Source organism: Arachis hypogaea, chromosome 18 (assembly GCF_003086295.3).
Source record: "Arachis hypogaea cultivar Tifrunner chromosome 18, arahy.Tifrunner.gnm2.J5K5, whole genome shotgun sequence".
Classification (NCBI taxonomy): Eukaryota; Viridiplantae; Streptophyta; class Magnoliopsida; order Fabales; family Fabaceae; genus Arachis; species Arachis hypogaea.
Genome location: NC_092053.1, coordinates 58,236,539 through 58,254,255, shown reverse-complemented (window position 1 = coordinate 58,254,255; position 17,717 = coordinate 58,236,539). Strand labels below are relative to the sequence as shown.

The 17,717-nt window shown below is 34.6% G+C and overlaps 2 long non-coding RNA genes across 2 annotated transcripts; both read left to right on the top strand.

Moving 5' to 3' along the window:
* The first annotated feature begins 6,252 nt into the window (after window positions 1-6,252).
* Window positions 6,253-7,401, top strand: LOC140181616 (uncharacterized). The gene is made up of 3 exons (XR_011876590.1): window positions 6,253-6,604; window positions 6,721-6,812; window positions 6,920-7,401. It is a non-coding gene; the product is annotated as an uncharacterized lncRNA (long non-coding RNA).
* A 501-nt stretch (window positions 7,402-7,902) lies between these two features.
* On the top strand, window positions 7,903-9,757 carry LOC112771775 (uncharacterized). Its single transcript, XR_003815642.2, has 3 exons — window positions 7,903-8,370; window positions 8,838-8,930; window positions 9,474-9,757. It is a non-coding gene; the product is annotated as an uncharacterized lncRNA (long non-coding RNA).
* Window positions 9,758-17,717: the final 7,960 nt, after the last annotated feature.

The following is a 17,717-nucleotide window of genomic DNA, read 5'->3' as shown; positions in this document are numbered from 1 at the left end:
TTTTTAATCCAAAAGGCATGACCACGTAGCAATAATTTGCTCTAGGTGTGATGAACGATGTCTTTTCCTGGTCTGGTTTGTACATCGGGATCTGGTTGTATCCCGAGTAGGCATCCATAAATGACAAGTATTGATATCCTGAGCTGGAGTCCACTAGAGTATCAATGCTTGGGAGCGGATATGGGTCCTTGGGACATGCCTTATTCAGATCGGTGTAGTCGACGCACATCCTCCACTTGCCGTTTTGTTTCTTGACTAGCACCAGATTTGCAAGCCATGTTGGATACTTGACTTCTCTGATGAAGCCGGCCTCTAGGAGTGCTTGTACCTGCTCTTCCACCGCTTGAGCTCGTTCTGGGCCGAGCTTACGCCTTTGCTGCTGTACAGGTCGAGACCCTGGGTGTACAGAGAGCCTGTGGGACATGAGCTCGGGGTCTATCCCTGGCATGTCGGAAGCTTTCCAGGCGAAGAGGTCGGAATTTTCTTTTAGGAGCTTTGTCAACTTTTGTTTTAAGCTTTCTTCCAGGTTGGCTCCTATGTTGGTATTTTTTCCTTCCTCTTCACCGACCTGTATTTCTTCAATTTTTCCTCCTGGTTGGGGGCGTAGCTCTTCTTTGGTTCTTGTGCCACCGAGCTCTATGGTGTGGACTTCCTTGCCTTTTTCTCTCAGGTTCAGGCTTTCATTGTAGCATTTTCTTGCCAGCTTCTGATCTCCTCGCACCGTTGCTATCCCCGCAAATGTCGGGAATTTCATGCAAAGGTGCAGGGTAGACACCACCGCTCCGAGTCGATTTATGGTAGCTCTGCCAATCAAGGCATTATATGCTGACCCCACGTCGAGGACTATGAAATCTATGCTCAGAGTTTTGGACTTTTCCCCCTTTCCGAAGGTCGTGTGGAGGGGTAGAAATCCCAGTGGTTTTATCAGCGTGTCTCCTAATCCATATAAGGTATCGGGGTAGGCTCTTAACTCCTTTTCATCCACCCCTAGGTTGTCGAATGCAGGCTTGAAAAGGATATCTGCCGAACTCCCTTGGTCTACTAGAGTTCTGTGGAGGTGGGCGTTGGCTAGGATCAGGGTTATTACCACTGGATCATCATGTCCAGGGATTATTCCTTGCCCATCCTCCTTTGTGAACGAGATTGTGGGGAGGTCGGATGATTCACTCCCGACCTGGTAAACCCGCTTGAGGTGTCTCTTGCGAGAGGACTTGGTGAGTCCTCCACCCGCGAATCCTCCCGAGATCATATGTATATGTCTCTCGGGAGTTTGTGGTGGTGGGTCTCTCCTGTCCCCGTCCTCTCGCTTTCTCTTCCCATGATTATCTGATCTTTCCATGAGATATCTATCAAGCCGACCTTCTCTGGCCAGCTTTTCTATCACATTTTTGAGGTCGTAGCAATCATTCGTTGAATGACCATAGATCTTATGGTACTCACAGTAATTGCCACGACTTCCTCCCTTTTTATTTTTAATGGGCCTGGGAGGTGGCAGCCTTTCAGTGTTGCAGATCTCTCTGTATACATCCACCATGGAAACCTTTAGAGGAGTATAAGAGTGATATTTCCTTGGCCTGTCGAGACCGAGTTCTTCTTTCTTCTTGGGCTCTCTTTCCTTCTCTTTTGCAGAGTGGGAATGCCCAGGTCGCTAACTCGACTCTCGTAGTCTGGCATTTTCCTCCATGTTGATGTACTTTTCTGCTCTTTCCTGTACATCGCTCAGGGAGGTGGGGTGCCTTTTTGATATGGACTGTGAGAAGGGACCTTCTCTAAGTCCATTCACTAACCCCATGATGACAGCTTCGGTGGGCAGGTCCTGAATCTCTAAACATGCTTTATTGAACCTTTATATATAGTCCTGCAAAGGTTCTCCGACCTCCTGCTTTATTCCCAGGAGGCTCGGCGCATGTTTTACTTTATCCTTTTGGATGGAGAACCTCATCAAGAATTTTCTCAAGAGGTCTTCAAAGCTGGTGACTGACCTCGGCAGGAGGCTGTCGAACCACTTCATCGCCGCTTTTGACAAGGTAGTCGGAAAGGCTTTGCAGCGAGTTGCATCAGAAGCATCAGCCAGATACATCCGACTTTTGAAATTGCTTAAGTGATGCTTCGGATCTGTGGTTCCGTCATAGAGGTTCATATCAGGCTTTTGAAGTTTTTTGGAACTTTTGCCCTCGTGATGTCCTCACTAAACGGATCTTCTCCTCCCAGGGGCGACTCTTCTCGATCGCCACAGGAGTTCCAACTTCTCAGAGAAGATTCTAGTCTTAAGAGTTTTTCCTCTAACTCTTTTCGTTGCTCTATCTCTTCCCTGAGATTTTGCTCCGCCTCTCGTTGTCGTTCTAACTCATGTTCCAACTGTTCCAGACGACCTTGGTGGCCATGGACCAGCCTTATTAGCTTGGTTGCGTGGGGTGGCCCTTCCTTTCCTGACTCTCGTCCATCCGAAGAGTTTACCTTTGGATTTTTAAACCCAGAGGTGCCTTCTCGATGTTGATCGTTGGCCTCCGGGTGAGGAGTTGGGTTCGCGTCGTTGTTTCCGGTGTCCAGGTTTTTCTGCTCGGAATCAGACGCCGTATGACCATCTTCCGGTGATTTGTCCGCCATAACTGGTTGATCTCTCGGGTCCCCAGCAACGGCACCAATGTTACGATGGGTAACTGGAGATTATTGGGTTGGACTCGCTGGGTTGGCCCAATCGTCTATAGAGGGAAGCCTTCGGACAGATTCGCGTCTTCAGGGCCTCCGTCCGACTTGTGAATACGAGTGAATGGGGGTGGTACCTGCAAAGACACTCTGATGCCTAAGTCAGCAAGGGCGTAAGCAGGTCTAGAGAGTATTGGGACTTAGAGATACCTGAGGGGTGTCGGTGTATTTATAGTGGTGAGCCAATAACCACCGCTGAAGTAGTTCCACCTTTTAAGGTGGATAACCGTCCCTTTATCTTAGGGAAGTTGGGATATGGCTCTTGGAAGTGGGTTGAGAGATCTTAGGGGCAGTTACTCATTTGAGTGAGTGTTTATCTGCCAGCTAATCTTCGTCCCCGACTTCTTTAGAGCAAGTCGTGGTGAGAACCGACTTCTTTAGGGAAAGGTCGGTGTGGAGTGAGGCTCAATCCTTTGAACTGGGTCTTTTCGTTTGGACCTAGGCCTTAGTGTTGGGTCAGGGTATGAACAATACTCTTTTGGCTCATATGTTAAGTTCACACAGTTTTTTCTATATATTTCACATACATATTATTTAAGGATGATAAATATGACACTACAAGAAAAATACCCATTCAGCCACACTTTTTTTAAGCTACATTTGAAAAGCGTAGCCTATTCATAGAATAGGCTACGCTTTTCTCCGTGTTGCCTTTTTATAAGAGAAAAGGATACACAAATGCGGCATCATTTAAAAAGCGTAGCCTTAAGTATTATAGAAATCACTTATAAAGCGTAGCCGTAGGTTGATATCTATAGGTTCACTTTTCGTATCAAAGGAGACACTTTTAAAGAGTAGCCTATTTTTTAAGTTTTGGGTGCACTTAAAAAGTGATGCCTAATGTATATACTTATCACTTGGTAACTTTTTTTCCTCTTTTACGCGAAAGGAAACCTACACTTAGCAAAAATTTTGTCAATTCCCTCCTAGGTCATCACTCCCCTCCAAAGCCCCTCATCCAGTCATCCTTGCACTGACCCGTGAAGAAACCCTCTCACCACACTCACCATCGCGCAGAAACCCTCTCACTGCAGCATCGCGAAGAAACCCTCTCACTGCAGCATCGCGAAGAAACCCGTACTCATCACCACTCACTACAAGAAAGTCACTCCTGTTCGCCCTCACCATCGTCATCTTTGCGCTTCTCACCTTCGCCAACCCTGTCACGCACAACCCTCACTGTCGCCACCACTCACTCATCTTCATCACTCACCACTCACCACGCCGTCACTCATCTTCATTGTTGCTTGTCTTTGCTGCGCGCTCACATCAGGAAGACTCTGCCTCAACTGAAAGCCTCTCATCAGTCGCTCACCATCGTCAAGAAGGTATGTATTCACCTTCATTTGGTTTCTAAAATCTGAGAGGGTAGGATTCCGATTTTAGGGTTGCAATTTGGGGGTTTGGTACAAAATCCTGTGAACTCGTGAATTGATGAACATGCATGCTAATGTTGCGGTGCAGTAGAACTAGTGAATTTGGGGGTTTCATTCTGTTAGTGTTGCACTACAGGGTTTACTGTGACTTGTTGCTAAAATTTTATGGTTTGTCTGCTCCTGAAGGTCCACTTACGGAGGTTTTCTTCTGTATGATTTTTGGTGCAAAATAATTAGAGCTGTTAATATTTATTGTCTAAATTGAAGTTGCTAAAACAAAGATTGAACTGGATTTGTCTTGCCTACTAATAAATTATGAAAACCAAGTAAGGAAATTGTTTGAGATGATTACTCTTTTTATATAAAAAAAACAAAAAGATTTTAAAGGATTCTGAAACAAGTATTCTCATAAAATCTTTTAAAGAAACAAATTCTTGTAAAGAGACAGGGTATGAACTTCCATTTTTAACAAATAAAATAAACCTTGAACTGTGAAACGCTAGATCAACAGAAATCAAACTTTCCAATGCAGAAGATTATTGTTTTCATTGTTTTATCTTTGGAATTTTTGTTACTCGCAGGTTTTGACAGAGAGTATTGATCGTGTCTTAGAGTTTGTTAAATGAAGTAAGGCAATCAACCCTACTGTTGCATTGGAGACAGCTACAGCCTTGCAGGTATGTGTGTTTTGTCTCTTTCTTCTAATCATAATAGAAATTTGATTTAAAAGAAGACCAGAACATTGTGTTTGTTCCTGATTTTGCGTATATTTGTTTTGTCTTTCAATTACACTTAGTAAAAATGAAGACATTTTTAAATTTATTTGCTTGGAAGGCATAAAAAGGTTTATTTTTTCAAAATGGGAGTCTTTAACTTTACATGTAATACATTTGTTCCACATTAGAAGTTTCAGTGCTTATGCTATGGGGTTTCTAAGGAGTAAGGATCCACTGATTCTGGATAACAATTTGAGGGAACTGGGTGCTAAAATTATATAAGACAATTGGGCAGGTGTAGTTCCCTTTCTGAAGGTGCATTTGGGATTAAATAGGTATATTTTTGTTAGAATATGTTTCTGCACTATGATATTATTTTAAATCTTGTACTTAGCTATATTTCTAGATCTCATGCTCTTTAATTTCTCTAAACTTTGGTTGCTGTAACTTATTGTGTTTATCCTTTGATTAAATGGCAGTAGTTTTATATCTAAGTAACCTTTCCATTGAGTATGCTTATGCTCAAATAAGTTAGGCTACATAATGTATTTATTGACCAGTCAGCTGTTTGATTCTTGGATCTGTGAATGATTGTTGCCTTCTTAATCAACACAGTTTACTTTGTAGTGGTAAATGATAATGTTCCAATAAACAAAAATCAAGTACTAATGGGGACTATTATTCATTTTTCTAGAGTAGTTTACTTATTTCATGTTGTTAATTGTTTCACTGCCATTACATGAATGAAATGAAAAATACATCAAGTAGCAATATTATTGATTGTGTTTTACATACAAGACTTGCACTCCTATTTATACATTAATAATATGAGTAACTAACAGCTTTGTAATCACAAACACAACAACTATGGTCTTGTTTATTTCTTGTATTTCAATTAGAATGTTGAAATTTGAGAGTAACGCATGAGCCAGATATGCCATTTTTGAGCTAAAATCGTATTTGGTTTGGGTGACATTTTAAGATGTTTATTTATTTTCCAGGTGACATTTGTATTGAACTGTATTTAGTTAATTAGATTCGAGTAATTTGTTTGGTGTTTTGTTCACGGCATCTGAGGCCAAGACATTCTTTTTTACCATTTGATCACAAAAATTTTCTAAACACTTGAATAGTTTTGATTCCATCCAATACCCAATTCTGTGTTTAGGGTAATCAATGGTGCTGGAGGATTGCTTCTAAATTTATGAATTTAATTAATTTGTTACAAAATTAAATAGTTTGTTGAAGAAAAAGTTTATTTGTCCCATCATGGTTTGGATTTGTGGTTGCAATTCTAGCTGCAGTAAAATTTGCAGTTGATGCTGTTGTAATTGTTGTAAAGGGCTATAAAATTGTAACATCAGTGCCCGTAATCTTGGTTGCAGAGTTTGAAAAAAAAAAGGTTTTGTTTGCTTTACGTTCTTAATTCTTATGGCCAATTTTGACCTTTCAAGAAAGCCAGAGATGTTTGCCGGACTGCAGTTCACCAGCTCTCCGGTCACCAGGTCTCTCTCTATCTCTCTTGCTATTTATGTTCTTGCGTCCTGTTTGACTTCAAAAATCTGTGATTGCGATTTCTATTTGAATTTGATTTGGGATTCAACTCTTATGATTAGAATTTATTGCTGATGATTAAGGTTCTAGTTTTAATTGATTGCCTATTCAGCTGCCGTGTTTAGGAAAGGCAAAGGGATGAGTTTACAAGAATGAGATTGCAGCTTAGAATTCCTGCAATTGAAAGGGTTTTATTTTTTACATGTGAAGATTCTATACAGTATTTTGAAAATGGATTTCATATTCTTAAAGGTGAGTAGTATCTAAACATTTTCTTCTAAATTTAATGAACCTGCTTTACATTTACTCCATCTTTCTCTTTATGCTGCTCAGTTTTACTTAGATTTGGCAAATTAAATGTGCTGCAGTTCTTTCCAACTGCTGAGGAGTCAATGAATTACTATAATGAGAAATGATGTGTTGATGGAAAAGGACTTGTTCTGCCCAGTCAGATTGTAAGGTCAGCTTTGCTATGTGCTAGTTCGGCCGAAAATTGGGGATTCTGGAGTATTATACTCTTGCTTCTTCTTGTTTTATGTCTTACCTCTTACTTTATCTTTTGTTTAGAGGTATGTCAAATATTATATATGGAGGGACCAAATCCAGTTTCAAGTGCACAAGGAAGCACGTCAGAAAATTCAGGTTTGTTCTTATCTTCAGTTGCTGGCTCAGTTCATTAGGAATCTTTTGCATCCCAACAGAGATTAGCAGGCCATAATTTTTTTCTTGATTAATTTTTTCCTTTGATTTTTCATTCTTTTTTTCTTCTCTTCTTAATTTCCATTTCTACTGATGTTCTTATGCGTTACAACAATTTTTTGCTATTTCAATTTATTGCAATTTCTGTCCAAAAATTAAAAAAACTTTTGTTATTTGTTCTTATCATAAGTTGACCCCTTTATTGTATAATAGGACATGGTTTGCCTGTTCTGAATAAAGACGGTAATCTGGCATCTCTAGATACTGATGAAGGAGGTTGGGTCTTCAATTCTTCATCTTCTGAGGTACAAATGTTACATCAAGTTATCCTATATTCCTTGTATCTACTGGTCTTGTGGAGTATTTAGTGGAATTGATTTCAGAAAATGATCTTGAATTGGTAAATAATTCTGGTATGACAGTGTTACAATACGCTGCTTATAGTTGGGATGAGAATATTAACATCAAGATTGCAAAATGTTGTGTTTGTAATTGAGAGGGAGTGAACTTTTCAATTATGATTTCTTTTGTATATAATAGGTTCAATATCCTGGAGTTCAGCATATCATAATGACAGATATCCATAACTTGCAAGCATTTGCTTTGTACATGCAAAAGGCAGATATCAAATTTGATCTATGTTCAATAACAACAGAAATGGAAACATAGGTGAACTTCCTTTTCTGATTATATTGACACTTTGTTGGTTCACACCTCATATATATTCCACACTTCCACAAAATTCTGCATTTTATCTTAGAATATTATAAAATTTCATTCGAGAGGTTGATTTAACTGGAAATTATCTATGTCAAGTTTATCTTTAACTTGGATACTCCTTGGTCATTCAGATTTCTTCAAGGACTTGAAACAGATTCAGCAACTGTGAAAAAAAATCAGACAAGCGATTGACAACCAAACTGAAGTTACTGTACAACTCATTAATTATACAAAGACCGGTAAGCAAGTCTAATGTTTCTGCACAGAAAACTACTTTAATAGGCAAAGTTAATATAAAATGATAGGAAATGTTAGCAATTTTTTTCCCTTATTAGCACTATTTAGTTTATTAAAAGGAAACAAAATACTATGAAGCTCGGCAGTGATGTAGTTATTATTCCTATTATCTTTAACCTGCAATAACTGATCAAAAGATGCTGCTTTGTTATCACAACATTTTGTACTGTCCTGAATGGAGGAGGAGGAGCTATTTCAGTAGCTCTTGTCTTGAATCAAAATACTGCCAAGGTAGCTGCAGCTTCGGAAACTGCTGCATTCTCCCAAAATCCTGCACTTGTTCTTGCTCCAGTTATCCCAAGGTATGCCTTTGTTGCTGTTGTACAAAGTCTTTTTGGAGAAGTATTTTCTGATATTTCTGATGTTAGTATTTCAAATGCCATCTAAATAATGCAGTGTCCAAGGCAATGAAAAGAGCTAACTTCTTTTTCATGTGATTGGTTATTTGGATATTATGGGCTTGATTGTGTAAATGTGTAACTATGATGACAGGGTGAAGTGGATGCTGTTTTTGTTCATGCTATACTAGCAGTGTGAAACTTGCAGTGTGTCTAGTGATTCTTTGATAGTGCTAGTTCAGTTGGATTTTTCATTTCTTCTTGCACTGGGATTTTCCTATAAGCCACGTGGTTTACTGTTGCATTTGTCAGTTTGTTTTACACTTTGTCTACTTACTTTATATATTCTTTCCCATTTACTGGAATTTTGGTTTGTTTAATTTTCTGGATAGATGTACCGATAATTCACCCTGTTTGCATGTGTTTTGCAGAGTCAACTGAAGGCTAAGTGGGAAGAGTAGAAGAAATTGCTTGAGAAGGCAAGATATGACGCTGAGAAGAAATATGATGAAATAAATGAGCAGGTTTTCTTTTCACCCATTTAGTTTAACTGATGCCTTATTCAGTTATCCTTTAGTGTTCTTGTTGAATTATTGTGTCCTAACTTGCTCTTATTGTCTAGTATTAAACTGTTGTCTACCCAACACATTAAAAAATTGTGGTCCATTGATGTGTATATGAGGAATTCATTATTTACAGGACTGTTAATTTATTTGGTATCTTTGGTGAGTGTTGGTTGCAGTTTGCAACCTAATATCAGTTACAGTTAGCAAGTCTAGTTAATCACTGTCAATGTGCAGTCTGCGCCACTGTCGGTGATTGAATGACCTCTTCCTCCTAACTCTGTATTTTCTCTTTATCTTCAACTCAAAATATAAAAGAAATAATGGGTCACATTGTAATTCAATTTAAACAGCATGTCCATAAACTGTATTTGATAGCAGGCAGTAACATTGTTTCTTCCTTGTGGCAAGCCCACATAGTGTGAACTGTTTTTATTATTTATATTTTATTGCATTGGTTTCTTTCAAATTACTTGTGTGATTGATGTCATCAACCTCCTTCAGAATAAAATACTTCATAGCCATCTTGAAGCTTTGCATATTCGGAAGGCAAAAAAGGAGCACAATGCCGCTGGTATATCATTTGGAAGTAGTAGTGCAGATACATTTGGTGATGCTGGTCTTCAAATTGTGATGACTTGTCTCCGGAATTCAAAAAAAATTGTAAATACTTGTCATGTGCTGCAAATTTGTTTCGCTTGTATATTTGTATATTCATTTTAAGTTCTCTACTTTCACAGTCAGAAACAGAAGTGTCAGCTTTGATATTATTAGTAGTAAATTTTAAGTGATATTATGGTTATTTTGATATTATTTAAAGAAATTATTTAGTATAATTATGTATTTATTTTTATTTTATAATATTCAACTCATTTAAATAAAAATACAGAATTATTATACATGTAATCATATTAACTATTATGTTGTATTGATAATTATTAGATATATATATATATATATATATATATACAGAAAAAAAACAAGACCTAAGGCTACACTTATATACAGTAGTTCTAGTATACAAAAAAAATCGAGACCTAAGGCTACACTTATATACAGTAGCTATAGTATATATCAAAAAAAAAAAGAAGAACCTAAGGCTACGCTTATAAAAAGTAGCCATGGTATACAATGTGGCTACGCTTTACAAGTGATGCAGTAGCGTTAAAAAGCGTAGCCTATTTTGGAAGAATGAAAGCTGAAAAGCGTAGTCTTTGGTCCTGGACAGCATCACTTGAAAAGCGTAGCCTATTCCTAAACGCCAAAAGCGTAGCCCTTGGTGCAGAAAAGCGTAGCCTTTGAGAATAGGCAACGGCCGAATAGGAATCACCTCAAAAAGTGTAGCCGTAGTCCAAAAAGCGTAGCCGTAGCCTAAGGCATCATTTTTTTTCACATTTGGCTACACTTTTCAAGTGTACCTGAATGGGTGTTTTTCTTGTAGTGTGACAACTTCAATCATATATATATATGAAAAAAAATTCACAAAATATTTCTCATATGTATCACAGACATTATTTAAAACCATGTGGTTAAGTGTTTGCCAACTCGCATTATTTGAGTTACCTTTAGGGTTTACAAAATTATTAAATATTTACCTATGGCTGGCCTAACTAATAATACACATATAATATATTTTCATGTTACTTATTAGAATTAAATTAAACTAACTTAAGCCTAAAAACCAGTTTAATTAATGAAAATTATCAAGCGCTTATGAATATATATGTGGAGCTGGCTATAAGGAGGCCACTCAGATAAATACGCCTAAAACGTCTTTTTTTAAAGATGTCTTTATGTTGTGTTTTAATTGGTTTTGGTATAATTTATTCGGTATTCCTCATCACATATTATTAAATTCCTCAAAAGATTTTCTTTCCAAAAACACTAAAAAATATTTAATTTGGACTAAAACAAAAAAAGTAATAGATTAACTATTAGATTTTTTTAAAAGATTATTTACATAAAAAATATATCACATTCATAAATATATATATATATATATATATATATATATATATATATATATAACAAGCTCAAGCGTTTAAAAATTTTTATAAATAAAAAAATAATTAATTTATATTCGTACAATATATAAAATAATTACTATATTATTATTATATTATAGATTAAGATTCACTAATTTAATTTTTTTATTTTTAATATAAGTATTAGAAATAAATAAAATTTTTATAATTAAATGTAGTGTAACAAAATATATATAATATTAATTAGTTTTTAAAAATTTTAAAAAAATAGTTTCTCATTTTAGTAAAATAACTATTTATTAAAGTAGACAAATTAATTATTTTTTTCTCATATACGGTTTTTTTAAGACATAAAAGCAATTAATTAGGACATTGTTAAGATAATTAAAGTCACTATTTCATTAAATTTTTAATTTAAAGAAAAATCCTAGTTAATTTTGGTATAGAAATTTCGAATTTAAAAACATTGATAAAAATTATGTTGAATTTTGATTTATTTGATTTTCATTTAAATTAATCACTACATAAGTTAAAGTTCTGTTTTGAAGTTATATTCGAGCCTTAATCTGATTTTTAAAGTTTCAATTTACTTAGTTTGATTTTTTAACTTAGGTATCCGTGACTCATATTAGGGTTTTAAGTGTTTAGTTGAAAATAAAAAATAAGGTAAAAAAATTTCAATTGTCACATCAAATAGTCGCTAGAATGTATAATGTAGCAGTCGTTTGTCCATTTCAGCATGTCGTTAACGATTTTGTGAGACAGTGACAAAAATAAGATTAGGAACCAATGTGAGTCATAACTATTAAGTTGGGAGACATAATTGTTAGAACTGATTAGGAACCAATTGGGAGACATAATTTGTTGTTGCTTGATTAGGAACCAATTGTGAGTCATAACTATTAAATTGAGTAAATCGAAATTTTTGAAATTAGATTGAAATATAATTGTTAGAACTGAATCAGTGATCGAACCGATCAAGCTACTGGTTCACTGGTTTATTGGTTCAACTGATAAATCACTGGTTGAACCGATAAAACTGGTCTCACGTAAATATAAAATATAAAATAGTTAAAAATTTAAAATTAAAATTTGAAATGCATATCTTCACTAACATTTTATGAAGAATTGAGTAAATCGAAATTTTTGAAATTAGATTGAAATATAATTGTTAGAACTGAATCAGTGATCGAACCGATCAAGCTACTGGTTCACTGGTTTATTGGTTCAACTGATAAATCACTGGTTGAACCGATAAAACTGGTCTCACGTAAATATAAAATATAAAATAGTTAAAAATTTAAAATTAAAATTTGAAATGCATATCTTCACTAACATTTTATGAAGAATCAAGTCTCAACTTCTAAAAATAACTAATATAAAAAAAATCATAAAATTTTAATACTACAATAGTATCTTATTTTGACACAATAAAAAAATAATTAATTCACAAAGCTTATCAACTAACTATAATATCAGTAGATTTTAACACTAACATCAAAACAAATAACCTTAATCACAATACTAGCAATAAAATAGATCAAGTAAATTAATAAATTTTTAGTGAAATTTATATTTATATTAATAATGGTATATAATTAAAATATAATTAATTTTAAAAATAGAAAAAACAAAAATTAAATTAAATTAGATATTTATGTATACTATATAATTAGTATTTGTCAAATATAGTACTTAGAAGTGCAATGGCTAAGTGGCAAGTAAAGGTTACTTTTGCTCCAAGTTTTTTGGTTCGAGACCTTGTGGAGACATTTTAAAATTTTTTTCAAGCAGACCAGTTTGGTTAGACCAGTTCACACCGATTTTATTCCTTAAACGGTCCAAAGAGTAAACCGAACTGGACTATAATCCAGTTCTAGTCCGGTTCAATAGTTTTTTGGTCGAACCAACCGATCCAGTTCGGTTTTTACAACTATGGATATAATAATGGTAATTAAGTTGACCATTCAGTTGTTTTAATGGTAATTAAAATCTAATAATAGTTTATAATAAAAGAAACATTCTTTTGCAACAATGAACCTATAGTAATAGTTAGGGGTGTTCATAGATTAGATCATATCCATATAAATCCACAGTATTTATCTGTATCTGATCTGTAATTTGAGAATATGATCTGATCTGTAAGATGATCGGATTGGATCGAATCGGATCCACACTCTAATCAGATAGAAGTAAATATGTTTAAAAAAGTAAACAAAAAAAATTATTGACTTTTTTTTATAAAAATAATTTTTTTTATATTTTTTATTTTATGGATATATTTGATATCTGATCCAAACATAAAAAGTGCGAATATCGAATTTGATCTAATGAGTTTAGTGCGGATTGGATCGAAATTTCAGCCATATCCCATCTGTAAACACCCCTAGCAATAATAACTAAAAAATTATAATGATTATATTTTTAACTAAGAGGAAGTGCAAAAAAAAGTACTAAATACAAGAACATTTAATCAAATATTAAAAAAAATTTTACTTTAAAACATACAGTTGGATTTTTTTTGCTCATATAATAATAATAATAATAATAATAATAATAATAATAATAATAATAATAATAATAATAATAATAATAATATAATAATTGCTTTGTATATTACACAAATATAAACTTTTTTTTTCTATGATCTTAAGAAAGGTTTTGTAAGTCTCTAACTTTGTTGTCGATTTTTGTAGTGTTAGCTCTCATATTATCAATTTGATTCGTATATAATTCGGATGATAAATTATTTGGTGACGTGCTTTCTTTTTTACTGTGATATACTTGTTTTATTATTATTATTATTATTATTATTATTATTATTATTATTATTATTATTATTATTATTATTATTATTATTATTATTATTATTATTATGTACATTAAAAAATAACAGGCCAAATTATTGCCATAACATAATAGAAGTATGGAAGTTTATCATTCTTCTCTAATGGAGGAAACAAAATTCTTTTCAATAATTTATTTAACGTTTAGTAGAATAAAAATAAATTTTATTAGAATAAATTTTAGTATGAGTTTAATATTTTTATTCATCATAAAATATTTATAGAATTACTCGTAGATAAATTTTGGAAAAAAGAAAAAAAACCATGATTTTTAATTTTATTTTTAAATAAACTTTATTTTTAATTTTAAAATAAATTTTATTTTTATTTTTTAATAATATTAATTTTTTATTGTATATAATTATTCAATTATTTTTTAATCATATATAAATAAATTACTCTTAATAAGACTTTTTTGTGTTATTCAATTATCTTTTTTTAAAAAATAATTAATTATTAAAATAATTAAAATTTTCACAACAAAAATAATAAAAAATTATGAATGAAAAAAATTAACCATCCTGATACTTTTTTGTATTTTTATTCATATTTTAATTATAAACATAAATATAATTTAATTATATTATTTATAAAATATGACTATAGATGTAGATAAAATTTAGTTATATTACTTATATATAGTTTCATTGTATTGTATTGCTTATAAAGTTAGATTATAATTATGACAATAGAATTGTTCTTGTATTTTTATATGTGTGACTAATTGGTGGTGTTAAAACATTACTCTTAATTATAAATAAGGTTTATAATTTAAAAAATCAAAGACTCAATTAAAAAGATACGAAAAAAATGATGTTAAAATATTCTAACTCTTTAAAATAAAAATATTCGAAATTTAATTAAAAATTATTTAAAATTTAAACTCAATAAAAATTTATATTCAATGTATTTTGTATTAAATATATTTAATAACCTATTATATCATATTATATCATATTGGTTGAAATTAGTTTTTATAATGTTAATTTTTTAATAACACTTTATTAAAAAAAACTATCTTTTCAGAATTTTTTAAAAACTAATTAATATTATATATATTTTATTACAATATATCTTGTTATAAAAAAATTATTTATTTTTAATGCTTATATTAAAAATAAAAACAAAATTTAAATTAGTAAATTTTAATCTATAATATAATAATAATATAGTAATTATTTTATATATTATACGAATAAAAATTAATTATTTTTTTATTTATAAAATTTTTTAAGAGCTTATATGTATAAAATAATTAATTAATTGTTATATATATATATATATTTTGATGAATGTGATATATTTTTTTATGTAAATAATCTTTTAAAAAAAATCTAATAGTTAATCTATTACCTTTTTTGTTTTAGTCCAAATTAAATATTTTTTATTGTTTTTGGAAAGAAAATCTTTTGAGGAATTTAATAATATGTGATGAGGTACACCGAATAAATTATACCAAAACCAATTAAAACACAACATAAAGACATCTTTAAAAAAAGACGTTTTAGGCGTGTTTATCTGAGTGGCCTCCTTGTGTGCATCTGGCATGGTTGGCATCTTTTCACAAATTCTGTGGCATCCTTCTGCAAAGTTGGCCAATAGAACCCAGCTCGGATTACTTTTCTTGCTAGCGACCTGGCTCCGAGGTGGTTTCCGCAGATCCCATTATGAACCTCTTCTAGTACTTCAATTGTCCTTGAGGTCGGTACGCACTTTAGCAATGGTGTTGATATTCCTCTTTTATAGAGGGTATTTTTCACCAAAGTGTAGTATTGTGCTTCCCTCCGGATTTTCTTGGCCTTTTTTTCCTCTTTGGGGAGGATGTCGAATTTTAGGTATTCGACCAAGGGGTTCATCTATCCGAGGTTTAACCCGGTTACTTCAAGGACTTCCTACTTGTCCTCTGTTTTCATCACAGAGGGTTCTTGGAGAGTTTCTTGGATCAAGCTTCTATTATTCCCTCCTAGTTTGGTATTGGCTAACTTGGAGAGGGCGTCTACTCTGCTATTCAGGTCCCGAGTTATGTGTCTGATCTCAGTTTCTACAAAGCGCCCGAGATGCTCCAGAGTTTTTTCCAAGTATCTTTTCATATTCGGGTCTTTAGCCTGATACTCTCCATTTATTTGGGAGGTCACTACTTGGGAATCGCTAAATATCAGTACCTGGGTTGCACCGACCTCTTCTGCTAGCTTTAATCCTACAATCAGGGCTTTATATTCTGCCTGATTGTTTGAAGCTGGAAATTCAAATTTGAGGGAAACTTCTATCTGTGTTCCTCCTTCATTGGCTAGTATTATGCCTGCACCGCTTCCTGTTTTGTTTGAGGATCCATCTACGTATAGTTCCCATGTAGTCGGCTTCTCCTCTTGATCTCATGCATATTCCGCTATAAAGTCGGTGAGGCATTGGGCTTTTACCGCTGTCCGAGTTTCGTACTTTAAGTCGAACTCGGAGAGCTCTATCGCCCACTGAACCATTCTCCCTGCAACATCCGCCTTTTGGAGGATTTGCTTCATGGGTTGGTTCGTTCGGACTCTTATTGTGTGGGCTTGGAAGTAGGGCCTTAACCTCCGCGAGGCTATTACTAAGGAGTACGCAAACTTCTCTAGCTTGCGGTACCTTAGCTCGGAACCCTGTAGAACTTTGCTGGTGAAATATACTGGATGCTGTCCAACCTCATCCTCTCGTATTAGGGCCGATGCGACAACTTTGTCGGCTACAGACAAATATAGGACAAGCTCTTCCCCCACTAGAGGTCGCATGAGGATTGGAGGTTGGCTCAAGAACTTTTTAAACTCTTGGAATGCTTCTTTGCATTCTGGAGTCCACTCGAACTGGCATCCTTTTCTCAGCAGAGAGAACAGTGGAAGGGACCTTAATGCTGACCCTGTCAAGAACCTAGAAAGGGCTGCAAGTCGGCTATTTAATTGTTGGACTTCTCTCAAGCAAGTCGGGCTTTTCATTTCTAGGATAGCTTTGCACTTGTCAGGATTTGCCTCGATCCCTCTTTGGGTTAGCATAAATCCTAGGAATTTTCCAGCTTCCACCGCGAAGGTGCATTTTGCGGGATTTAGTCTCATCCCATGCGCCCTTATGGTGTTGAAAACTTGCGTGAGGTCCGTAAAAAGGTCGGCCTCTTCCCGGGTTTTTACCAGCATGTCGTCTACGTAGACCTCCATTAAGTGCCCGAGGTGGGAAGCGAACACCTTGTTCATCAGCCTTCGGTACGTGGCCCCTGCGTTTTTTAATCCAAAAGGCATGACCACGTAGCAATAATTTGCTCTAGGTGTGATGAACGATGTCTTTTCCTGGTCTGGTTTGTACATCGGGATCTGGTTGTATCCCGAGTAGGCATCCATAAATGACAAGTATTGATATCCTGAGCTGGAGTCCACTAGAGTATCAATGCTTGGGAGCGGATATGGGTCCTTGGGACATGCCTTATTCAGATCGGTGTAGTCGACGCACATCCTCCACTTGCCGTTTTGTTTCTTGACTAGCACCAGATTTGCAAGCCATGTTGGATACTTGACTTCTCTGATGAAGCCGGCCTCTAGGAGTGCTTGTACCTGCTCTTCCACCGCTTGAGCTCGTTCTGGGCCGAGCTTACGCCTTTGCTGCTGTACAGGTCGAGACCCTGGGTGTACAGAGAGCCTGTGGGACATGAGCTCGGGGTCTATCCCTGGCATGTCGGAAGCTTTCCAGGCGAAGAGGTCGGAATTTTCTTTTAGGAGCTTTGTCAACTTTTGTTTTAAGCTTTCTTCCAGGTTGGCTCCTATGTTGGTATTTTTTCCTTCCTCTTCACCGACCTGTATTTCTTCAATTTTTCCTCCTGGTTGGGGGCGTAGCTCTTCTTTGGTTCTTGTGCCACCGAGCTCTATGGTGTGGACTTCCTTGCCTTTTTCTCTCAGGTTCAG